The 26147-nt window shown below is 43.2% G+C and overlaps 1 protein-coding gene and 1 pseudogene across 3 annotated transcripts in view; one reads left to right on the top strand and one right to left on the bottom strand.

The window, feature by feature from the left end:
* Positions 1-26147, top strand: part of LOC146776460 (voltage-gated potassium channel regulatory subunit KCNG4-like) — a 222644-nt gene that overhangs the window by 138116 nt on the left and 58381 nt on the right. The window lies entirely within an intron of this gene.
* On the bottom strand, positions 14002-18228 carry LOC146776461 (apoptosis regulator BAX pseudogene; annotated as a pseudogene). The gene has a single exon (XR_014972362.1). The product of XR_014972362.1 is annotated as an apoptosis regulator BAX pseudogene (transcript).

The following is a 26147-nucleotide window of genomic DNA, read 5'->3' as shown; positions in this document are numbered from 1 at the left end:
TGAAAAAAGCACTTTATTTTTGTGGTCTAAATATTTGTAAATATGCATGTATGTATGACAACAATCCCTATTTGTTTTATTTAATTGTGCCGGGTTGAAGGAAGTAAATAGGCATTTATATCTGATAACTGCCTAAGTTTATATAAGCACTTGCACTTTAAATTTGTGATGATATTTATCATTAGGAAAATTGTTCTGCTTATTTAATTTTTCTATAAAATGTATAAATTCCTGGTTTTGTTTTAATAGTAGAAAACCATGGTATGTTATATATATTAACAATCGGTACATGGTAGAGTGGGGATATTTTGCACAATTTGCACAATTGCACTTGCACTTTAAATTGCCAATTTTTGCACCAAAATGAAGTAGGCACTTGCCGAATATGAATGATAAAAACAAATAATATTTGCACTTGCATTTTAAAATTTGAATTTTCATAGGCATATATAGATACATCCGATCATGATTGACTATTAAAAATGTATGCAAGGAGGGTATTCCTGCTATATAGAAAAAGTCTTAGTCATTGGGGTGTTGTAAAATATTCCTCCTTTCTTTTCTTTTTCTTTTAAATTTATAGAGAAGTAATACTCTTAAATATAACCTTGAAAAGAATATCAAGAGAAGAGAGGAATTTGTGTAATGTTCAAAAAACGTGTTAAAGAAACGAGGATTAACATGTTGAGAAATGGCGGCCAAAGTGCAATAAGTGGAGCTTGTGGTACAATATGTTGAGTCCCTCTTTGATGTTGTTCACCAATTGCTGTGTATTTTACTGACAAAAAAATGGCGCTCAAACATCGTGAACAAGGCAGCGTGAGTCTGCTGAAACGCGTAGATGTGACACCTCGTTCGCTAAATAAAGACCGAGTGCCCAGATTTAACCTGGAGTGCTGGATGTTTATTTCGTAAAAGAAATGTACCTATAATTGGATATATATATATATATATATATACACATACATGCCCAAAGGTAAAATAAATCATGGTTGCGAGGCTATAAGAAATGTAAACTTAGAGTACGCATTTAAAGAATAGTGAAGAATATTAACAATGCTAACGATCATTTTTATTCTCATTAATTGAAAGAGTGCAAATTTTTCATGTTTACTTTCCTGATTTTCATTTTAATTCTAATGGTAATACATACCTGGGCTTGTCTACACACCAAACAGAAAAGTCGTGTTTTAAAGATTCCACAATGGGTAGATACAAAGCAAATTTACATACAATTAATGTCAGTTGAGATAATTTGTACATATCTTGCTCATCTTGAATGTTGCATTGGATTTTTTCAGTTTGATAGGTTCATGACTTCTGCCTTAATTAAACCTTACACTCTAGGAACATTTAAATGTCTTATTATGTTCGCACATAATTGTTGCTGCTTAGTTTGTCAAACATATCTTGCGCTGGGTCAGGCGAGACCTAAAAAAGGAACTTCTAAAATGTACAATACTGCAAAGCAAAATGTAAAAATTTCTAAAATCTAAAATGTCTGAATGTCTTAGTCAAAATGTCTAAAATGTTGAAAGCAAAAATCATAATGATATGCAGATCATTTATAATGCTTTGGACAAAGACAGCACACAGTTTCAAGGCATGCCATCATGTAGAGAGGTGGTACTAAATTGTAATTTACACAGAAACCAATCAAACCGCTAATTTCAAAACCACCTACTCTAAATGATTTTCATTGGACAGAAACATGAGAAATGCAACTTAATACATTGGGCTGCTCTGTACATTCATAACAAGGAACATGGCAAGGTAGGTTTAGCACATTAACCTTTAAACTGCTTTAAATTCATCCCTCAGGTAAGGACGCTACAAGTGATATTTTTGCACATGCAGGGACAGAGACACTGTGTCTGCTGCAGAAATTCATGCAAACTGAACCAAACCAGTATTAAGCTTTATCTTTCCACATTCTTTTTCCACATTCTATATCCCACCTACTGCTCCAACAAAAATCCAAAGGTCATTCCTGTTATTTGGTTGGTTTTGTTGGTGGGAAGTGTGGTTATAAATTCTTGTAGTTTTAAGTACAAGCTTTTAGAAGAGACTGCCCGCTGGAGGAGTGGGTGTGCCATCTCATATAAAACAAACAATGATTGCTAAAATCTCATTCACTTTTGGCACGGTATTGTGAATGGCTTTCGGCACAAACCAAGAGGTATTTTTTACCATGCGTGCTGCTGAATTTGAGCTCCCAAGTTTCATGAATGTTAAAAATGTCGCATGGCCTTCGGTCTGCAAAAGTCTCACGATGAATCACTGTTGCACCTTTTCCAGCTGTTAGACTAAAACAGCGGCAAAATATATGTATTGCTTAATAATTGCTACTGGATTATGATGGGAAATAATCGCTCAGGGAGCGCATGAGCATGTCTTTGAAATGTAGCTGTTTTATCCCTATGGGGGGCAGATCAACACAGCTCTACACTCTACCTTTCAAAGTCTGAAATGCAAGAATAAAGCATACTTCACTTTTTCGTTTATTTCCGGCCATAAAACACATCATAAGAATATAACAAGAATACTCTTAAACACAGTAAAATTGAGACAGTTAAAAAAATCACCAAAACATCATTAAACAATTACCCAGTTATAAAACAGAATAAAAGGTCATATATGTTAGCAATAAAAGTAGAGGAACTACACCTAGAGGAATGTGTTGATCAAGTGGCAAGGTAACCAAATATAGAATTGGGCAAATGCAGTTTTCACCAATCTGGGAAATTCATATATTTACACTAAGAGGGGTGTGTGTAGTGCATTGACAATGGTAATATTTGTCGAGCTCTTTCATACTTTGGAATTAAGAATGACCTTCCTCCTTAAGGCCTGAGCAATATGCAAATATCGGGAGACCGCAAGGGCTAAAAGCATACTTTCTCACTCAGAGTGTTCACCAGTGCCCATTAGCTTCATGCTGGGTAAGATACTTGCAGCCTCATGACGGAAGCTTATTAGGAAAATGCGATTCGTTTAATGATGGCCCTCAGGGCACCGGTCTTAAGTTCCACACATTCATGTCCTGACCGCTACAGCTGCAATGAGTCAGTAGGTGCACAGCTGTTTGTGTCTGTCATTCAGGAGAGAATTGCCCCTGGACCTCCACAAAGCGTCCCAAGGACAGCCAAGGATGAAGCATGAGGTCCTCTCAATGGGCTAAGGTCACCCCTCTATACTTAATTTTATCAATGAATATAGGATGTTGCTACATTTTTCTGGAATTTAGACTATGCTCCTATGCTTGTTTAATTGAAGGCTATGCACAGCTGGCTGTCTCTAAGGCCATATGGGGCCTTTGTTTATCATTCTGGGCGTTCTGGGTCTTTGTGCAGTGCCCCTTCATGGCAAAACAGCCTGTTAGTGTTTTGCCCCCATTTGGCCTCTGGGGTCTTGTGACCAGACTTGGTTGCTGCCTTCCACTAAATCTTGCTCTTAACAACCACATCCATACTTAACTTCTCCCCAATGTGTCCAACCCAGGTAGCTTCTTCCCTATTTGGGCATGTTAGTGCCTGGAAAGGTCCTGAGGCCAGATCCCATACTTCTATCACGCCATCACCTCCTACTACTACAGTGCCTGTGCTTATCCTTAGGTTATACAATATCCACTTCTGCGTTGACAACATAGATCTACTATTTTGGTGCCTATAGTTCATTTTTGGGTTGCACCATTGTAGGAGAGTAGGATCTGCACTTATGTCGCCCTCACTTTTTTTCTGATGTATACACTGGTTTCTGGCTATAGTCTGGCTGGGTCCCTGCTAATCAGGGCCCCAGTCTCTCTGTTCTCTCTAAACGACTTGGTGTGCATCTTAGATGCACTAGTGATTGGATACTGTGGTACCTTATGAGCCCCTAGTATATGGTACCCTAGGTACCAAGGGCATAGGTACTTCACAGGCCTATCAGGGGCTGAAGCAGGCATTATGCAACCCCTGGGAAGCAGACTAAATCTGACACCACAGGCCTGCTACTGCAGCCTGGGTGAGGTAGTGTTAGCACTCCTCACTGAGGTATAGATTTCTTTATCTCACCATACACACACATATAAACCTATCAGTCACCCCTAAGGCAGGCCCTATCAATCCTGAGGGCAGGGTGCTTGGTTTACAATGTGAGGGGGTGTCTCTGTGTGAGCAGGGCCCCTCTGCAGCTTGCAGAGTCTATTCTCGGTGGCTGTTTGTGGATGCGGTTAAACCATATACTCTTAAGTGCATTATAAATGCTAACTTTGGAATGACTGCATCAAAACATGTTGTGTTTGGTGTCAAACAACTTGGAATCACACCCCCACATCAGTCCATGATGTGGGAGCATGATCCCACCCTTCTAGAGGGGACAACATGTGCCTACTGTGGTAACAGGGTAGAAATCTGAAAGAGCCCTGGCATCACAAAATGGATGCCACCAGCACAGACACTGGGCTGCCCTCCTGCTGCTGACTGAAACTCACCCAACAATAGGCATCCTGTCATAGGGAGGTGTCACTACCTTCCAGACAGGATTTAGTGTATTGGGGCTGGGTGGGTGCACTCCTAGAGTGCTTTGAAGTCCTGCACTGGGGGAGCTGTAGGCTCCTCTGTGCATATGCCAGCTCAAACTGGTTCAGGGGCTACCTGTCCCTGTTCTGGCGCAAAACTGGACAAAGGGAAGTGGATATAACCACCCCCTACCATGACCCTCCCAGAGGAGTGATCATAGAGCTAGTCCCTCCCCTATCGTCAGTATAAGATAGGAAACCTTGCCATTGCAAAGTAGATAGCCCTGGATGACGCTTTACAAGAAGAATCCTGCTCCTTCGACGTTCCTCTACCTTTGGAAGACAGAAGAATATCCCTTGGAGTCAAGGAGTGACTCTCCTGCTTGGCAGGCACCAAAACTTGAATCAACGGTCACAAACTTTCCTGCTCCCGCTGGAGTCCGAAGTCCCTGCAGCCCTGGAAGTATATTTCCTAACTTCTCGATAGCCATTGTGAATCCCCAGCAAAGCTGAGGTGAGTGGACTCCACGAGTGACGAGCAACTGCAATACCTGGGAACCGTGCACTATTATCGAGTTCAACCCCTTCACAACGTTCTACGAACTTGTGCTTTGGACCATTTGTGGCCCAAGCCTCCAGCAGGTTGTGTAGCGAAAATCAGAGGCATCCCTTCACTGAGTGACCGTGGGTTCCTGTGAAGCATTTCCTCAAGAGGCATCTTTGCGATCCCTTGCCCATTGGCTTGTGGGTCCCCCGAAGATTTTCTGAACAAAACATAGGGCTCCCCTGGTTTTTCCAGGCCTGCCCTCACTTACCCTTGCTGGGTGAGTCCCTCAGACCTTGCTGGTCTGCACCATTGACTAAATTCACTTTCCACAAGACTTGCTGTTGCCAAGGCTTGTTGGCTCCAATCCGATTGCCGATAACGCAGTCAGCTGCAGACGTTGTAGGACACTCCGAATCCAGCTGCTGGTCATCATCGATCTCTCCTGGACCTCATGAGCAAAGAGTCAAAACACCCTTGATCACCTGAAATCACCCGACATCCGTGGGCATCCATCTTCCTGGCCCCGGGTCACTGGCAAGTGACTGTGAACACTGTCCCTTCAATTTTCAGGTCTTCTACATCTTGAATCCAGCCTTGGATTCCACCGGACACTTCTTCAGTCTTCGCAAGCAGCAAATCTTCTTTGGTCTCCATAGAAAACAGTGACGCGACCCGACACCAAAAGACACCTATGCACCCGGCTTCCCTGGGTGAGGTAACTCGTGCACTCCAGTGCCCTAGTGTGTGTTGGCCCTCGAATTACTTACCTTGTAAGTGGCTTGCTTGTAGACTTCCTCGAAGTACCCTAAAACTTTAAAAATCTAACCGCGACTTGCTCCATTGTAATCAATAGGGAACCAGCAGCTGTGTTCTCACACTGCATGCGTCTCCCGTGGGTCTGTTACTTACCTGCTTTTACTGCATTAATGAAGCCCCAGCGATTCTACAGGCCCTAGGCCTTGTCATTCTGCAAGTCGACTTTCCTAAACCTCTTTTTTAGTATATGGTCTGGTACGCCCCTAGGGCCCCAGCCATATTTGTGCTTAACTTATTGTGAAACGTTGATATTTGAATGTGTTCCTGGCTTCTAATCTCATAAAGAGATTAGTAGACTATGTCTAGAAATAAATACATATATATTTGATATATATACCTGTGTGGTGTCCTTTCATTTGGTAATTCAAAAGATTATAAGGTAAAACAAGCTGCTTTACATTCCTCAGAGACTTAGCCTGAAGGCTGCTCTCCACAGCTACCACTAGGATAGCTTTCTTTAAAAGGTTGTCTTAAACCTATCTACCATAAGAGTCGAATTGGACTGGTGCAAGGTGGCCACTATAACTAGTGACCAGCATATGCCAGGCCAACTTCTCACAACCATCTTTGCTCTAATGTCCTTATAGACCCACTACTGTGGTTCTTCTGGTCATTCATTGGATATCTTTTTGATATTCCTCGGTTCTACCATCACACCTGCCGGGTAGACCCCATAGACCCAGAATTGTAATATATGGGGTTATCTTCAGGTACATTACTACCAATCCTGGATAGACCTTGCCCTTTCTCACACACAAAAGGTAAGGGAGGAACGCTTACAATAAGTCTAAGCACTGGCAATCACTCGGGGTAGCATTCCAACCCATAATTCTTTTGCCCACCATGCTACCTCAGTTTGGACCCAGCCGTATGCAAATCAGTCTTGACCCTGCTCCAATAGGAACGAACAGTCCAGCCCAAACTGCTAGGCTGGGTCATCCTTGAACTGGAACACAAGCAAACCAAGACCCGATTCACCCTGACTGGGGCTCTTCAGTTGGGTGTAGCTTAGATCCAGTGGCACAGTGAATACTCATATTTCATGTTGGTAATATTTGGCATAATGCATAGATGGTTATGTTTTTCATATTGCCGGCTTATGTTCAATTATTTAACCCTAAAGAAAGACTGACATTGGGAATAAAAGGTGTATTCTTTCAGGAAAGGTGAGGAAGGAAGGAAGGAAGGAAGGAAGGAAGGAAGGGAGGGAGGAAGGAAGGGAGGGAGGGAGGGAGGAAGGAAGGAAGGAAGGAAGGAAGGAAGGAAGGAAGGAAGGAAGGAAGGAAGGAAGGAAGGAAGGAAGGAAGGAAGGAAGGAAGGAAGGAAGGAAGGAAGGAAGGAAGGAAGGAAGGAAGGAAGGGAGGGAGGGAGGGAGGGAGGAAGGGAGGGAGGGAGGGAGGGAGGGAGGGAGGGAGGAAGGAAGGAAGGAAGGAAGGAAGGAAGGAAGGAAGGAAGGAAGGAAGGAAGGAAGGAAGGGAGGGAGGGAGGGAGGGAGGGAGGAAGGAAGGGAGGGAGGGAGGGAGGGGGGAGGGAGGTAGGGAGGGAGGGACCTCACAGAGGTATCCCGTGCTTCTCTAAGTGTTTCCAGATGACAATTAGCAGAGGTGAATAGTTTTATATACTACTGAGTGGGAAGAGATCTTTTGAGTAGACATCGGAAGAGAATCCCAGATTTTTAGAATGCACAAAGTTACAGCATTTTTCTGTTATATTTTAGGCAGATCCATATGAAGTCAGAGTGATGGAAGCAAATGAGCAATCATAAATATCCATTAGATTTGCTGACAGATCGGTAGGGCTGGTGCAGAGTCAGTCATACGGCAGGCTCTGCTTACTAGTTGATTGGCTTTGGCAGATCCCTGCCAGCCTTTCAGAAGCACCAGGGTGATGAGGGCCTCTCGGTTTCTGTAGAGGAAACCTGCCTCTTTCACAGGTGCGTGAGTGCCACTGGACGAAGCCAAACAAGTGAGCTGGGGTTCCTTGTCATTAACTCCTGGCTTCCATGATCAGTCTATGGATATGCACTGGATAAAAGCATAGTAGCAACAAATGCAGCAAGCACACAGAAGGGAAAACAAATCAGAAACCCGCCAACCTCGCAGAAACATACAGAGCTCCCCAGAGGTCCACGGTATGTCTGAACATTGCATATTCTTTTAGTCTCTCAAAGAAAGAGTGTAGGCGCCTGAGGGGGCTATCACAGGAGGAGAGTATTAGTATGCACATATTATATGTATTGATGTGTTGTTTGCCTACGGCCAGGGAAAACAGACTTCCAAGCACCAGATGTGCACAGAATCGCAAGCATCAAGACAGAACAGCAAAACAATACAGACAAAATATGAAAAAGGGTGAACGGAGGTGTTTAATCTGGGATTAGGCGCTTCTATTAGAGGAGGCGGGCTTCCTCTCCGCGTTACACAGAAGAGGCTTGAAATGCTTTGCATCTTGCTACAAAAGGCCTTTTCATTCATAATCCCTACGCAAACAACACACGTGGCACGTGCTACTGCGAACAGGGCAGTTCTGCTCTGTGCTCGCCAGAGGTCACTGTTGAGACAACTCCGGGTTCCCTAGAACCATGTATGCTCCAGAGATAGACACCTTTCTGAGTTGTCGTATTTTACTGTGCCACTGATGTAGCAGTGAAAATTGCATTCTTGGCATCACCCTCCTCCCCCAGGAACCAGCCGGGAACTAATGATCAACCATTCTGCAGCACAATAAGTGAGCACAGCATGGTCAGTTAGGGGTGGCCACTGTATGCTTTTGTTTATCATTTCTATGCCTGCGTTTTATCTGCTTGTCTTAGACCTTTAAATTATTATTAGTTCACCATTTATTGTAGGATTTAATTATTTTCTTTCCCACACTTCATTCACTAGTAAGTGGCAATACGTCCAAAGGCCATATGTTGTCACTTTCAGTGATGTCAAGAGATCAAAACCTTTGAAGCTTAAGTAATATTACTTCTTTTGTTATGATGTTGATGGCCCACACACAGCAGATGCTATTTTACACAATGTGCATACCCAGCATAAACACAGAATCTACACATCTCAATCACGTGTTTCAATCACGTGTTTCACATGTTTGTTAAGCGCTACTACTCACCTGTGAGGGTCTCAAGGCGCTGGGGGAGGGGGGTTTTGCAGGTTCCAGTCCATCAAGGAGGGGATCTGTCGAGGAGCCAGGTTTTGAGGTTTCTTGTGAAGATGGGGAGAGATGTTGTCTGTCTGAGGTGGAGTGGGAGGCATTCCAGGCTCTGTCCGCGAGGAAGGAGAAGGAGTGGTCGCCTGATCTCGTCTTTCTGGTGCAGGGGACCACGGAATAGGAGAGCTGGGCTGATCGTAGGGTCCTTTGTGGTGCGTGGAAGTTGAGTCGGTTGTTCAGGTATGCTGGTCCGGTGTTGTGGAGGGCCTTGTGAGCGTGGGTGAGTATCTTGAAGGTGACTCAAGCTTCGATAGGAAGCCAGTGGAGTGTGCGCAGGTTCTGGGAGATGTGGCAGTGTCTTGGCAGGTTGAGGATCTGTCTTGCGGCGGCGTTCTGGATGTTCTGTTACTTGCGTGTGAGGTTTTTGTTTATTCCGGCATCTGGCACCCGCAACAGACAGACATCATTGCACACACAACTCCGGAAGCGCAGTTTAACTAATAATCGTTGGCTAGCAGAATCCAGGTGTACTAGACAAGAGTAAAAGTAAGATAATTGAGAGCCTGATGATGTTGAAAACTCCTGCGCTTACTTCCAGATTATACAACTATTTAGTTGATGGACTAGCCTTTTTCCACCCCTACAGACCAGGATGAGCAAGAGCATCCCATTAAGTAAATTAGAGGGGTTCTTTCTTATTCTGGATAGTGCTGATTTAAAAGTAGTTGTACCCGGCAAATCTATCAATGAAGAAGGATTTATGTATCCTGCACAAGTGTCCACCCTAAGTGTCGAACCCACAATGTCAGTGGAACAGCTACGGCCTCAAGCGACTCACCAAGAGAAAATGTGAGAGCAATTTGCTGTTCCTAGGAGTTGGCTGCTTCAGATTGGAGATATCAATTGGGTGTGTTTCCTTATCGGAATAAAGTTTCTCAAAAGGGTTGTCCCATGTTTTTGTCTGCTTGAAATAATCAACATAGGTTGTGGCAGATTGTCTGCAATTAGCTAGGATGTTCCAAAAGGATTTTGTGTCTCTAGTCCTCGCTGCGGTGACAAGGTTCATCCCACACATCAGACTCCCAGGCTGATCTTGCTTTTTTTTGTTGTTGTTCATACTTCCTTCTAGCTTTTATTATTAAGTCACTATTCTTATATTTGATAGAGTTACAACTATAGACTTTGCTAGGCTATATTGTTTAGTGAACCCAGGGTGCTTTTTCCCTCCCTTGGGAGGTCCTTTATATTCTTTGAACAAGTGGACGCCCTATTTATTGAGGATATTGTCATGGAGTTTTAGACAATCCACTGGGGTGTCACCTTCACGATCTGATTCAATCATGAGTTCAATAGTGTCACCGACCTTCACATATATCTTGACCATAGTAGTGGGGTGGCAAGAATCAGTGGACCATTTTAAGGCCCACATTTTGTTGGTAAGGGCAAGATCCCCCTGCTGCTTAGATAGGGAGCAATCACCCTTAGTGAGGAGGACAGCTCTCATCTCCAGATGCAGAGCACTGTGGTCACTGTCTGTCTTGGGGATAATCATCATGTCCTGTGCAAGTGGCCATAAGTTCTGGAAGACAAATATATAATTGATTCTGCTAGTGGAATTATAGCACTTGAAGGTATGCTTGCCCCCCACATCTGAGGGGGACCTACCATTACACGCTCTAAGGCCTAGTAAAAACTTGCCAGAGTGGAAACATTTTTCAATGGCTCTAGGCCTAATTGGGGGATTCCTCGTGCCTTACCCTCATCCTGTGAGATACAATAACCTTCACAATCATTAGGTTTGTAAGTGACATTGAACTTACCCGTGTCAATGGTCGATCCACCCGGCAGGATATCCGAGAGGTACTCCTCTAAAATATTTGTATTATAAAATCAATTAATAATTTCTTGTGGTGGTCCCCAGTTCTGGTATTAACATTGAAAATGTATTAGAGGGAACCAATTTTAGCCCTAAACTGTCAGGTGAAGTCAAGGGTAGGGTTAATATTTCACAAGTAAGCGTGGTTTTAACCCAGATAGTGAGCCCACCAGCACGGCACTCCTTCCCCAAGATTAAAGCATTGTATGAGAAATTAGTGAACCCTGTTCTAAATACAGGAGCTGTGCACCATGTCTTTTGAAATATGCAAATGTCAAAAGAGTCTATAAAGTCTCCCCAATCAAGATCAGCAAGAATAGATTTGAGCACAGCAATGTTCCAGGACAGTAAGTTCATGTTCACAGGAGGTGGACTTGCAAAGTTTTCCCCAGAGGTAACCTCTTGCGTTCAGATACATATGGAGGGTCAGGAAGGGAGAATTAAGTGTGATTGAGTGGCCTTCACTTGGTCCTATGTACCCCTAAATTCTAAGGCTGGGAGGGCGGTTATGTAGCTAGAGGGGCTTGTGTTCTTAGTAAAAACAGTGGCACTGTAACATTCCTATCTTCATTTAATTTGTTATGTTAACATTAATGTTTTACTTTAAGGTTAATAGTTTAAATTAAGTTCATTCTGTTCAGTTGTTGGTGGCATATTTAATAGATATATTACATAGATAGATAGATAGATAGATAGATAGATAGATAGATAGATAGATAGATAGGATAGATATGTAAATAAAGAACTAATTAAAACTATTTAATAATATACTATTTCTAACTATTTTGCTACTTTAAATAAATTACTTTAAATTCGATATTTTCATAGCACAGCATGAGGCACTTATCAGTTGAAACTTTCTGTTCTCAGGAACACCTCTGCTACTGAAATGAGGCCTTGGGTAAACACCCAGTGAATCTATAGTTCAATACGTGTTTTCCTTGAATGTACAGCTGCAGAAAACTTTTGCAAATGAATCGATTTAGCATGTTCACCATAAGAAGCTTTCCTTCACGGGAAAAATAAATTGTTTTGATCACGAGCCTTCGAGCTCCACATTAACTTGATTTCAGGAAGGGGATCTTAGAAGTGAACTAAAAGAAATTGCCTTCTTATCTATTAAGGGCTAGAAGTTGAAGTTATTGCTAGGGGTGGGCGGAAGTACATGAAAACACTGCGAGATTACGTGGAGTTCCGCAGATGGATGACAATCAGCATGTCATGCTGCTTGTGCTGATTGTTAGTGCTAGCAGCTTGCTCCATGCTGAAAAATCAATGTGAACCGCACCACAGGGCGAGCCAGAGGGTGCTGATTCTCAAGTTGGTTTTCCTGCCGCTCTGGTAGACTATCTGCTTGAGTGGCAGCTTTCCCACCATGAATGGTGACGACCGCCTGTGTTGGGAAAATATCACCAGGTGCTCTCCTAGGACCTGAAAATCACACTCGGGGATGCCAATTCTCACCCGCATTCGCCAACTTACAGTTGGCACGCTGTGTGTGAGAAAAACCTCCATCATGCAACATTTGGCATAGTTTTGTCAGTACTCCACATTTTACAAGCATACAGCAGACTAGGCAAAACTCTGCGAACTCCATCAGCGGAGTGGAATTTATCACCCACCCCTAGTTATTGCCTCGCCATTAAGGAGAATCCTGGTGTATCTGTGGAAAGAAAACAAAATTGAAAACAAGCTGAAAGCTATGGACACTCCAGAAAAACAAAATAAAACAAAACCGGAAAGAAACTGAGAGCATGACCACTTACTGAAAGGTGTACAGACACCTGATTTACTTGAAACATCTAAAGGGTGAAAGCAAGAAAAGAAGTAAATGAAAAGGAGATCAAACTATCCACTGTCACCATTATGAACTTCCTAGGAAATGTACAGTTTAATCCCACCTTGGAGAATACTGATTCTAGTTTTACAGCCCTGGTGAAGGCAAACAGTATACAGAGACTGTGACAATACATTTGTTGGCTGGCTGCATGTTGAATATTTGGAGCAATCAACAAATGAATTAATTACAATGAGCATGTGACATTGTTTTATTGAGTGATTGGTGTGCTGGCAATTGGATTATTTGTATAATTTATGGTATCTCAAAAATTAAAATTGAATTCAATCTTTATTTTACATATTTCATTCTGGGAACTCTGAGTATCTAAAAAAGCAACTGTCTGAGGAAGTGTCAGAATGTAAAAGAAAATGCTTGCCATTTATGTTCCACAAGACCCTGAACTGTAACACATCCTCTTGCAATTTGGTCTCTGCAGCAGTCCAGGGAGAATATTTATGGCAGTCTGGGACAAGAGAAATCTCCTATCCAGTCATTGTAAGTAATCATTCTGCCACAGATACAGGCTGAATGAGTTCAGTAGCCCACCCCTCTCATGTACCATAAATACTGCCTTTGAGTTGAAAAACCTGGGCTTCCATACAACACACAGAAGGCAAGAGAAAGTCACCCTATAAAAACTGCTCTTTATTAAAACCTGGAAAAATATACATGTGAATGTGCTTTTACGGATGACCTAAGAATGGTTGGGAGCAAAACAATGAGTGTATGATGCAGCGATATGAGGGGGAAATACAATATTGAGGATCGAATAAGAAAACACATACATACCTACGGTGTGCTAAGCAAAAAAAAACTAGTTGCTTGAAGAAAAAGAAAAAAGTTGTTGCCTGATGTGAATTGTGAAATGATGAAAATTATCTAAAGGATGGTAAAGAAGCTGTGTTCCAAGGGAGGGACAAACACAAGTAGAGGAAGAAATGCCATAGAATAGGAAGCAGTCAAACAGGAGTAACAGGAAAGCCAACCAATGGTAAGCAATGGAGTGGCCCAAAGCTCACTGTAAGTATTGATAACATACATAATTCGTGTTAGAAATAGGGGCTCTAGTTGCCAGAGGTATGCACTCTGTCCAAGTAGGGACCACCACTCTAGTCAGGGTAAGTCAGATACACACCCTAAATTAACCTGTGCTCATCCTCTGGCAGCTTGGCACAGAGGAGTCAGCCTTAATTTAGGAGGCAATGTGTAAAGTATTTGTGCACACTTTAATTAAATTCACTCAATGAAAACACCACAAAAAGACTCTATTGCAGTTTAGAAAAATACAGAATATTTATCTGATTGAAGCAAGATGAAAACTACAAAAGTCCAATATATAGAAGTCGAGATATGAGTTTTTAAACATTAAATATGAAAACAGTGCTTAGAAGTCACAAGGTTACTTGAGGACATGAGGGACGGGTGCAAATCCAAAGTTCGATGGAAGGTCCAGTGTTGAACCCTTTTTCGATACACAGATGCTGCGTCGATGTCAGGCTGCGATGTCATCGTTCAGTGGCTTCAGCGATTGGATCGCTGTCAAAACAGCTGAAAACCCCACTTCTGAGTCCGAGGACTCGAGGGAACACCTCAGGCAAGGGTAGGATTCACAGATGGCAGAGTTGTGCAGCACCAGGAAGTTGCAAGAAGTCTTTTGTGTCCCTGAGACTTCAGAAGAACAGGAGGCAAGTCAGAAAGACCTTGGTGAATCCTGGGTTCAAAGATGTAGAGAGCCGGTCCACTCCCTCTTACTCCCAGCAGGGAGCAGCAGGTAGCAGGCCAACACATCAGAGCCAGTTGCAAAGTGGCAGTCCCTCCTACAGTACAGCAATTAGCCGGCAGCAAGCTAACACAGCAGAGCAAGCAGCAAAGTGGCAGTCCCTTCTGCAGGACGCAGCTCTTCTTCCAGGCAGAATGCCCTTGATTCCAGCAAAGTTCTGATTTAATGGTGTCAGGGTCCAGTACTTATACACAAATGTGTCTTTGAAGTGGGAGAGACATTAAAGAGGCCTTCGAAGACCACAAGGTCCCTGCCTTTCCTGCCCTCGCTCCAAACACACCACAGGGGTGTATGCAACTCTTTGTGTGGGGACAGGCACGGCTCTATTCAGGCGTAAGTGTCAGCTCTTCCCTCCCAATCTACCTCAGGAAGGCTCATCAGCCTGGGGATGGGCCATCAAGATGCAAATTTCATACCCCAGCTGTCTTTGTGTGACTGTCTATAGGGAAAGCACAAAGCCCATCTGTCACTCTAACCTAGACGTGTATTCAGAGACAGGCAGAGGCACAGAATGGTTAAAGTAAGAAAATGCTAACTTTCTAAAAGTGGCATTTTCAAACCTGCAATTTAAAAAACAACTTTACTTAAACAGGTGTTTTTAAAGGGTGAGTTCAGAGACACCAAACTCCAATTTTCTATCTGCTTCCAATGAGAAATTACACTTAAAAGATGTTTTAAGGCAATCCTCATGTTAACCTATGGGAGAGATAGGCCTTGTAGTAGTTGTAAATGAATTTAGCAGTCTTTCACTACGAGAACATATAAAGCTCAAAAGTACATGTCTTGCATATTAAATATACCGCACCCTGACCATGGGGCTACATAGGTCCTACCTTAGGGGTGACTTACATGTAATACAACGGAATGGTTTGGCTTGACAAGCAGGTTAACTAGCCAGATCGAAATGACAGTTTAAAACGGCACACAAAGGCTCTGTAATGTCAGGCCTAATCCATGTTCAAAGGGCTACTGAGTGGGTTGCACAATCAGTGCTGCAGGACCACTAATAGCATTTAATTTACTGGCCCTGGGCACAAACAGTGCACTTGACTAGGGACTTACAAGTAAATTAAATATGCCAATTGTGGATAAGACAATGTTAGCATGTTTAAAGTAGAAAGCGTACACACTTTAGCCCTGATTAGCAGTGGTCAATTGCCCAGAGTCCCAAAGCCAACAAAAAAGGTCAGAAAAAGAGTAGGAGGAAGGTAACCCTGCAGCAAGGGCCATGTCCAACAATAAGTATTCGACCAAAGACAGCTAAATGTTGTCTTTCGATGAGACCTACAAATGTTGGTGATTTTACCCCTTGAGCTAGGGTAGCTGATCTGTAACTATGCCCGTCCGAGTAACTTGCCTCTGCCACCACCTTTCTCGCCCTTCAGTCGGCTGCTTCTCTTAATTCAGTCCAATAATACTGTTGGAGCCTTCGCTCTCTGCTTAACTGCATACCCCAGTTCCCTTCCTTGTCTATATTAAAATATGCTACCACTATCCTCCACTCGATCTTTCCTTTCTGCTCCCTCCGCCTTCTATTTTCTAACAAAACTGTTTTGCCTAAACCTTTGTGCATTGTCAGTCTATTGTAACATATAATGTTTATTTTTAGAGCTCAGCTTGTTTTTTTGTTTTTTAGTAAGACTAAAACAGTCTAAAGAATCGTATACCTGTTATTTTTAATGCAAACGAACACATTCAATCACATTTGAGACATTAGTTCTCCACAGTTATGTTTTAAAGTAAAGCCCACACAACACTTGGTAGCGGGTTCTATAGAAAAATGCAAAATAAATTAAATTAATACTCCTTTGTTGAAGTTTGGTAGACGTTCATTGAAATTCATAGTGCTGCCTCAACGGTGCAGCGCACCCACCGTCCCCAGCATGGTATGAACACTAGATTTGTGGGCACTGACATTGTATCCTTCGTTTTGGGAATACTTTTGCAGTCCCACACATAGAGGAGAAAACTAGACGAGCAGAGGCAGAAATTTCTGGGTTTTTTTCTTTTACCAGAAATGTTCACTGGGCTCATCTGACTGCAGAGGTGGTCACTTCAACTGAGAAACATCAGCCGCACAGGTGCATAACTTACTGTCATTCCCTCCTCTTAAACTTTACCCCGTAAGGAACTTTTCCAGAAGTTTGTGCGGGGTTATTGCCACCAAAGATCTAAATAAGAGCCAGAATGTTTGAGGCAAAAACCTTTCATCTAAGCTGGTACTCAGATGAAATATAAACCGAAACTAAGGTGGCCATAACGGAATTATTTATCTACACATATCCAAAATCCATGCTCCTCCCATTGACCTTTCCTGCTAGGCTAAATCTGACCTCATGCAGTCACAAGTGTACATGATGCAGAGTCTAAGGTCACTTGGCCTGGCCAGACACCAATCATGCCTACTCCCCATTCAGGAGCAGAAGCCACTTAGAAGAAGACAGACAAGATTCCCTCCCATCTTGCCGCCTGCACCGAAAAATCGAATAGGAGTCAAAAGGGGAGTGGAGGAAGTGATGTATAGTTAGTGTAAGGTACACGAAGAATGATCAAGAAGGCACAGAGATGCTGGTACAATCTAAAGTCAGGGTCTAACATGGTTCATAGTGATGCTTTCATGCTGGTGATGTTAATGGCTCATACGCAACCTGGTGATGATATAATCCTGCCCTTGACTGGAGTAAACATCCAACCAGGTCCACTGGATACAAATATTTATATCAAGAAAAGGATTTGTTCAAGTAAACAAATTGAAACAGTAATTAAAAAACAAAAATGTCTTTCATATTTTCTTCTTAAAAAAGGCACAAGGAATTTGTGTAAAAGTATGAAGAATTCACAGGGCCATTTGCAATTGATGATGAACAGAAGTGCCCGATCAGCACAGTCCGGCATTAGCAAAGGAAGCTCAGCGTCCACTTTGGGATGTGCTAGGTTAATGCTTTCACACAATCCTAAGAAAACTTCCAGAAGGTGAGGGAGGCCGTCAGTACTCCAGCTACAAAGATGCCAAGGGTCTGCCACGTTGGTGTACCAAACAGACTCTCCCATCCTCCCTGATCCCGAATCCACTCTAGCAAGTTATCGCGTAGATAATCCATGGTCCAGTTGAAAATAGTGCGGATCAGCTCTGGAACATTGGAGAGGAGAGCCTTTTGGACCAGTTTGCAGGCAAAGTAAAAGAGTGCTACCACACGCCCCCAGTTGAAAGACCCATCTGCAAACATCTGACAGGCAACCTGGAAGAAAACCTTTCTGGGAGAGTTGGTTGGCACCTGATCGATCGTTCTCTGCAGCTCCATGTTCCCGTCTAGCTCATCGCCGATTTTGCGTAGACACTCGATCAGGCGCTTAATGGAGGGATCAATGGTCATCTCATTTCCTCCCAGCTCTTGCTTTGCCTGGCTGACCTTTTCCTTACTGCAGGTCCTCTCCACACGGTCTTCAATGAACCCACGTAGAAGCACTCCTCCCATGCCCATTATCTGCTCCGGGCTGGTCCCTGCGTTGCTGCTTCGTCTTCTAGTGGGACCATCGCCCCCTGGTCCCCCACCTTCTGCTCCGGTTTCCTCCGGTGGCCGTTGAGGCCAGTCTTCTCCCGCGCTCCGATCCGCCATCGCTGTGCCGGAAGAAACACTGCAACTTCTTCTGCTTCCTGCTTCCGCCAAAGGTTAAAAAAAAAAGCGGCTACGTCACGTATCAAAGAGCGAGAGCCGTGGGCAATACCGGCGCCTGAGAAACCCTGGTGACAAGGAAGAACCGCTCGGAGCAGAAAAATATTTATATCTGTGCACGCACACCAACTTCCCAGTGAATTCCCGTGCAGAAATGTGCACTCCTGACCCTGGGAATAATCCCAGAGATGGATTTTCTGCAATAAACTCTTCCAAACACCTCAGCGCTACCTGTTCATCATTTATATGCATGACAAGGATTCTAACAATCTCACCTACATAAGAGTGAGTAAAGTGAAGTTTTTTAACTGCCACCTTTGTTCATTGCTCGCAAAAAACTGTCTGAAGGAAGCAAAAGATCTAGTGAACAAAAGAGTATTGCACCCAGTGAGAAGGGGATCGAAAGAGGAGCAGTGTCAGAGTGAGTAGAGCTGTGGGAGACTCCCACAGCTCTACTCCACTGAGAGTATAGAGGGATCTCTAGCTCTAGGTTGTTTACCTGATTCGCTGTGACATGTCGAAAGACCTGCATTGTTCCTATTGGACGCTTTTCGTCATGCAACAATTTACCTCCAAAGGATTTTTGAGTTCAAAAATGGCCACATGAACTGAGCATTCAGCATTGGCCGCCTGGCGATTAGTGAGACATTTTTGGAATTGTCTGAAGCTGGAGCTGCATTTGTAACCAGAACTGATGCAAGTACTCTGGCCGTGGCTGAGCGCTGGTGCTCCTGCAGGAAGCAACACTTACAGCTACAAAATATCAGTAAACCACAAAGATAACCCTGAGGCTTGGACTTCATTGGCAAAAATCCTGTGGGGATTCAGCTGTTGCCTAGAGGCAAGATTATATGCTGAGTTCAATAAAAGGCTTTATGTCCCCCTTCCACCACATGGGACTCTCTCCCTTTTTGCTGAGGATTTGACTTTATCGCCCACAAAGATGAGGGGCATGATCGGCTGCCTGGAGGTGGGACTCTCTGCTGGGCACTTGAAAAGGAGTTGCATCTCCCCTGAGCGGGGCGCATGCAGGATGCTCTTGGCGCTGCAGATTGGCCAACACTGGCCCTGTGTGCATCAGTCACCCGTCAGAGACAAAAGGAGATTGGACCACTCATCTTGAATCGGTGAGACCATAACCTCAAGGTACTGTTAGCTCAACTTTCACTTGTTAGATCCAGCCTCTAGGACTGCTTTGATTAGTCAATCAAATTTGGCTTTGTATATTAGTTGGAATTCATAACTATAAACCCTCTACCTTCTACCTCATGATCCTCTTTATAAAGGGTAAAGATGAAAGAGCCTTCACTAGACTGACCAGTGAGCCTTAAAGTAGCACCTCTCTGGCCCCAGGTGGTGGGAGTTATCTCTATAGAGTTCGGCCTGGAATAAATGCCTCTGTCCCTGTTTCGCAATGTGTCACTAGCTATAAACTGAGGGAGAAGGACAGCTGATGGGATAATAGGTATTGCCCACCCAGTCCTTGAACCTGAGTCGATTGCTTTCGAATGTTCAAACCACACAGATTCTGGTCCTGCTACCAAAATGAAGAAAAGATCAAGATAATCGCAAGCCCAGGTGGAGCACCCATCGAGCCGCTTGATGAACCTCCATCAGACTGGTACATTCGAGGTTAACAGAGCCAGAAAATGTGACCCTAACTTGGATATGTTTTTTTCAAAGCTGAAAACCATAATTGAGTCCTGTGTAAGCCCTCTTGTAGAGCTTTGGGGGCCTGGAGAAGCAAATTGTAATCCTGATGGCACCACGGATGGAGGCAAACCCGGCCATTAGGAACCCTACTGCCCCACTCATGACCCGTGTCTCTGCTCTACATCAATGCTGTGCCATCTCATTCACACCTGGGAGGCATGAGCACCCTGCTCGGGGTGTGAGTCGCAGGGAGGTACCTTATAAGCAAGATTATAGAGTTATAACCACTGTGCTTTAACCTACCTCCTGTAGCATGCTTTATGTGGCTGTCTTTGCAAATGTTCCTGTGCCGGCGTCTTCTGCTATAGAGTCAACTGAGAAATATCAAATAAGGTGTGTCTTGGGCTCTTTAGACATTTAACTTCAATATCTCGAATTATGAAAACATGCTCCTTATTGTCACAAGGGTGAGTTGGATTGGCACCTGAGAAAGAGAATTAAAGGGAACTGTGTTGTTATAAATTGTAGATATCCAGCCTTGGCGCATAATCGCCTTTCACCGTCTTTCAAATGGTTTTACAGTATGCTTTAAGCATGCTTTGAAATCATTTGTTTTTGCATCATTTATTTGGGGCTGCAAGTTGGAATGTGGCTGGCAGGACGCAAGCAAAAAACCGGCACCCACAATAGTGAAATCGGCCCCCAGACTGCCATCCTACTGAAACGCCTGTCTGGCCCTGTCTGAGACCATTGCATACTTTAAAAAAATGTTTAACAAACTTTTTTTTTTTTAATAAATGCATCACATTCCCCTTTAAGGAAAACAGGCTGCAATAAAAACAAGCATTGGCATAGCCAATAGGTCTCGCCTTTGGGACCTTATAAGTGTTTAGCCATGCAACAGTTGCATAACTAAATACTTATAAGGTCCCAAAAGCGAGACCTATTCGCTATGCAAAGCGGCCGTGCGGCCGCGAAAGTGAAAGTGATCGCGATCAAACATCAAAGCGGCCGTGAGGCCGCGAAAGTGAAGGTAATCGCGGCCAAGCACGGCGCGCGCGCCCGCGCCCATGCACTGTAGCTCCAGGCTGGCCTGGTAGCACTTTTTGGAGCCCTCTCAATAAGTCTTGCCAGACCAGCACATGCGCTGGGTCAGGCGAGACCTAAAAATAGCTTTATTTAAAAGTAATCACAGACATGGTGGTCTGCTGACCCCAGTAGGCTAACATCGCTGTGATGACAGCGAATCGTAGTCGGTCGCAATTTGCAACCTACCTTATTAATATTCATGAGGTAGGCCGAATTGCAACCCACCCATTGGTACATAGGCCGGTCCACAACATACCGTTGAATTTGGTCAAAGTCGGTGCACAAACTGCAACCACTTTTAGCGAATCCAATGTGCGTACATTTGGCCCATGGTCTCTTGCAATAAATGGCGGGTAGGATACTTTTTTGTAGCAGACATGCTGTAGCTCCAAAGAATAGCACTGGAAGATAACTTTATCGGTTTTATTCTATTTAATCTCCCTGGGTGACACTTAGCCTTATCTACAGTTCAAGAGCTCTACTTGCATGCAGACCTTATCTGCCTGCAGTTCTCTGCTGAAGCACTAAGGAATGAAATTCCATTCTTTCAGGATCTGCATTGTAGGTGGGATATGTCTCCAGATTGTAATGAAATGTCAGAGACAGATAAAAGCGGAAAGGGTGAAGGGGGTTAGAGTGCTGAAGAATGGCATCTGTGTGCGGATTTTGTTTCTGTCTTAATTTGTACCTTCACAGACGTGGTCGCATTCCACACGTGTCTGACAACTGCCAAAGCACTATAAAATAGTTCAAGCCATCAATCAGAGCCACAAAGCCGTCGCACACCTTATGTACGCTCAAAAAAGGACTTACAGATGCAAATTATGTTGTGCAGTTCACAAAACATGAGACAGTCGTAAATGGATAAACTCACATGTAACTGCACTTCTGGATTGTATGTAGACATTCACGAGTAGGGAATGCCATGGAAAGTGGATAAACACAAACTTTTGTGCTGCTCATTGTCTACCTGGTTACACGAAGAGATTCACTCCTGTCAAGGGTAGGAGTTACTCTCTTTCGATGGAGAGAAAAAGGAAGGAACACAAAGAGAATCTGATGGTGTGTAAAGGAAGGGGATTCTCCATATGGAAAAATGTTTCCCTTGGAGAAAAAGGGAAAAGTTATCAAGTGCAAATATACTTGTGTAAAGTATTCACGATTCACATCTTGCACACATACACGTGTACGCGCGGGTCATATCTTATCATTGTAAGCACTGCTGGAAAGCTGTTACAGTCGTAGCCTCGCATTAATACCTATGGAATTCCGTGGGAATTCCCAAATCCTGAAAATTTACTCCAAATGTATGTGCCTTTCTATTGGAGTGAAGGTACATTTTTTGGGCAAACGTGACCTCAAATTCTAGAGGTGATTGGTTTTCAATATACACATAGTACAATATTAAAATTCCTTTGTGCTATCAGTTATGCACTCATTCATTGATTCATTCATACGTCCCATTTCGTGAATATATTAGAATCTTGAGAATGGCACCATCAATCAAATTCTTCCTAATGCAGTTTGCAATGTTTGATACATGCTTCTCAACTAAACTTCTGTCAGCATATTGTTAACAGGATATGGGAGAGGTGAAATAGGTGACTCATTCTTGTTCACCTTGGAGAGAGTCAATAATGTTTGTCATAGGGAATGTGCATTTTAACCTATCCTGTTATTACCAGTTAATGCAACTTACTGTAGAAAGTCTGCCTCATATAAACCAATTTTTGTCCAAACCTGCCACCCTGTTCTCTACTGCAAAATGGTGATGTTTAGACTCCTTGAAAATAAGGCAGATGGAGCCATGCCAAGTGCAGAGGTGTTCCCAGAGGTTCAGACACCTAAGGCAGATTCACAAAAACATTTCTGACTACGGGAAGTAGTACTATAGAGGCACTTTTTTATGTACTCCTACATGAGTTTGTGAATTGGCCCTAATTGTTCAACTCCCGCTTAGTAAAAGTGCAAAGAGGGGCCAGACCTTTTCATTTGTACTAACTGCATATGAATATTGCTGAATATTGTTATTTACTTCCCATCTTAAATGTTATAATACCATGCACAAAGTCATAAAAGAGTACCTAAAACAGTATTACAGAAGTACTACTTTGCACACTCCACAATACCATGAAATTGGCCGCCTAAACTCAAGTGTGTCCAGACATTGAGGCTTTACTCGTTGTGCCCCATGATTTAGTTTGCTCCCCAGTAATAAACAGACAGGAAGCAGAAACCTGTGGATGATCCAAGTCTTTCATGTGGTGAAGTAGTTCCACTGCTTCTTTGGTGGAAGGGTAGACTGGGTTGGTATAGTGCCGTCTTATGCTTTGGACAAACTAGACATTATAGGAGGATTTCCAAAGAAGTCTCTGTGTGACTCATTTAGGAGAATCAAGGTTCAGCAATGCCAACCTCTTCATTAATACTGGAAACTACTTCAGAGTGCTTTGAAGCCCAGAAGGGTTTGGTGACTTAGTGGATGAATGCATCCACTCTAGGAATCGTTTTTTTGCCCTCATGGCCACAGGCACAAATCATGGCATAATAAAAGCAGTGCTAGAAAAACAGACCTTTGAGGCAAGCAGTTTTAGTGTGTTGGTGGAGTTGCTTTCCACCTGAAACATTAGAACTACCAGAATTCCCCACTTCCTTTTTTGCATAATTTATGTGACTCAAAGATTTAAAGGGTATTGCTTTCGGTTATACTGGGTGCTCCTTTGTGTCTGGACATACCTATGTCTCTCTGATGAGCTCTAATAAAAGAAAATTACAAATATCAGGGACTGTTTTTATTCATTCTAGGTTGGCTTGGATGGTATTTTACCAATCCAAGTCTGTAATACTGTGCCTGGAGTTGTAAAAGGCTTTTGCAATTTTTCAGCTAGGCGTCAAAGGCACTAACTGATCCTATGCTTAAAGTCTTTGCTAAAAAAATGGCAAATGACTTTGTCAATTTTCTAACTCAGCATGGATGTTCTGTGCTAATCCTATGCTTAAAAACTCTGCTAGAAAAACACATTTGAGGTGAGCAGTTTTAGTGTGTCTGTGTTGGTGTTGAGTGTTCATAGAAAGGAGCTACTCTGCCCATTCCATGGAAGCACGACGGGTTGGGCCTGGCACGGCACGGAATTGGCATGTGTTTTCTTTTGGAAATATATATACATATAAATATATATATATATATATATATTACCTACTGGCGGTCGCCAGTAGGTAGTTATAGTTAGGACCCTCTTACCATAGGAAAACCGCAACATTCTATTTTGAATAACTTTGGCGCCGGTCGACGAATCCTCGCGAAATTTTCAAAATTGGTGGGGCGCTGCACTCCGCTCCTACCCTGAAAGTCTCGGGGGGATTCGTCAAGCAGGGGCTGAGATAAAAGGGGGGTCCCAAAACGCGTTTTTCCCATGCATTTTTCCATAGGACTTTTAGACACAGCTACAGCCCGAACGGCTGAACAGAGTTCCTTGAAATTTGGCAGAGAGGTAGTCTACAGGTCAAGGAAGTGCCTTTTGTAGGTTTGGTGTAAATCTGTTCAGTAGATTCTGAGAAAATAGCCTTTAAATCAATATATATATCTGAGCCAGCTTACGGTGCGCTTACGGTGCGCTTACGGTGCGCTTACCGTACGCGTACGGTGACGTGCGCGAGCGCGATTCTGATTGGCTGTTAGATCTAAGTAACCATTCGAATCGGTCGAAACCAGGAAGCGGCGGCCGCCATTTTCTCTCTCGCACTCTGAGTGGGGCAGCAAAAATAAAGCCAAAAAATGTCTAAAGGGGCAGTATATTGAGATCATAACCACCCAGCATTGATATAGGGCTCCCCAAACAACCCCCAAGGCCAAAAAAAACATTTTTTTTTTTTTGAAAGATCGCCGATTACGCTTACCGTACGCGTACGGAAAAAATTAAAAAAAAAAAAAAATTATCCACACTCTCCCCACCCCGTGTGCAAATGGTGCCGGCAGGGCACCATTTGTGCATGGCAAATTTCACCTGTGAAATTAATAAAGAATACATTTCACAACGATGCGCATAATATGTCCCCCATGTGCGCACGGTGCGCGAAGCGCATCGTGCGTACATGGCCCATCCCGCATAACGTGGGCACGCGGCGCACCGCGTGACCACCGTGCGTGCACGGCACTAACTGTGTAAAGTGGGCGCGCGGTGCGCGAAGCGCACCGTGCGTGCACTGAACGAACTGCGTTAACTGGGCGCGCACGCCACGAATAGCGTAAAGTAACTTAGCATTTAAAAAACCGTACAAATTCACTGAAAAAACCATAGGTTTCACACACGTTATAGTTAGGAATTAGCATTTAAAAAACCTTGCAAATTCACTGAAAAAACCATAGGTTTCACACAAGTTATAGTTAGCTGTACATTTCACTCGTAAAAAACCAATGAAATTCCCCCGTTATAGTTAGTGCACGCAACTATAACTCACGCGACCGCAATCCTCTGCTGGTGACATATGTGTCTTTATGAAAAAAAAATATTTGTAATATATGTATAGCTAAAATTTAATGGAAGAAGACATGGGCAAATAAGTGTCTAAATACAGTATTAGCATCAGCAGAGGATTGCGGTCGCGTGAGTTATAGTTGCGTGCACTAACTATAACGGGGGAATTTCATTGGTTTTTTACGAGTGAAATGTACAGCTAACTATAACTTGTGTGAAACCTATGGTTTTTTCAGTGAATTTGCAAGGTTTTTTAAATGCTAATTCCTAACTATAACGTGTGTGAAACCTATGGTTTTTTCAGTGAATATATATATACATACATATATATATATATTGTGTATATATATGTGTATATACACACACACATACACACACACACACTCACACACACATATATAACCATGTTTCCATAGGAAAAGCATTTTTTGACTTGCCTATATCTTTGGCACTGCTTGACGAATCTTCACAAAATAAAAAGAAAAAGTGCCATAGTAAGTCTTGTGCATGGCACATTTCAGGGTGATCTATCAAGCGAGGCCTGAGAAAAAGGAGGGGTCGAAAAAAGTGTTTTTCCAATGTCAATTTCCATGGGGAATTTTGGAGTCTTAAAAAGGGGGGGGGGGGGATCAAAAAAAGTGTTTTTCCAATGTTAATTTCCATAGGGAATTTTGAACAAGACAACAGCACGAACCGCTCAATGGAATTACACCAAACGTGGCACAAAGCTAGCTCTTGGTGCT

Source organism: Triturus cristatus, chromosome 12, assembly GCF_964204655.1.
Source record: "Triturus cristatus chromosome 12, aTriCri1.1, whole genome shotgun sequence".
Taxonomy (NCBI): domain Eukaryota; kingdom Metazoa; phylum Chordata; class Amphibia; order Caudata; family Salamandridae; genus Triturus; species Triturus cristatus.
The sequence above is the reverse complement of the archived record's forward strand: the minus strand, read 5'-3'. Positions and strand labels throughout refer to the sequence as shown.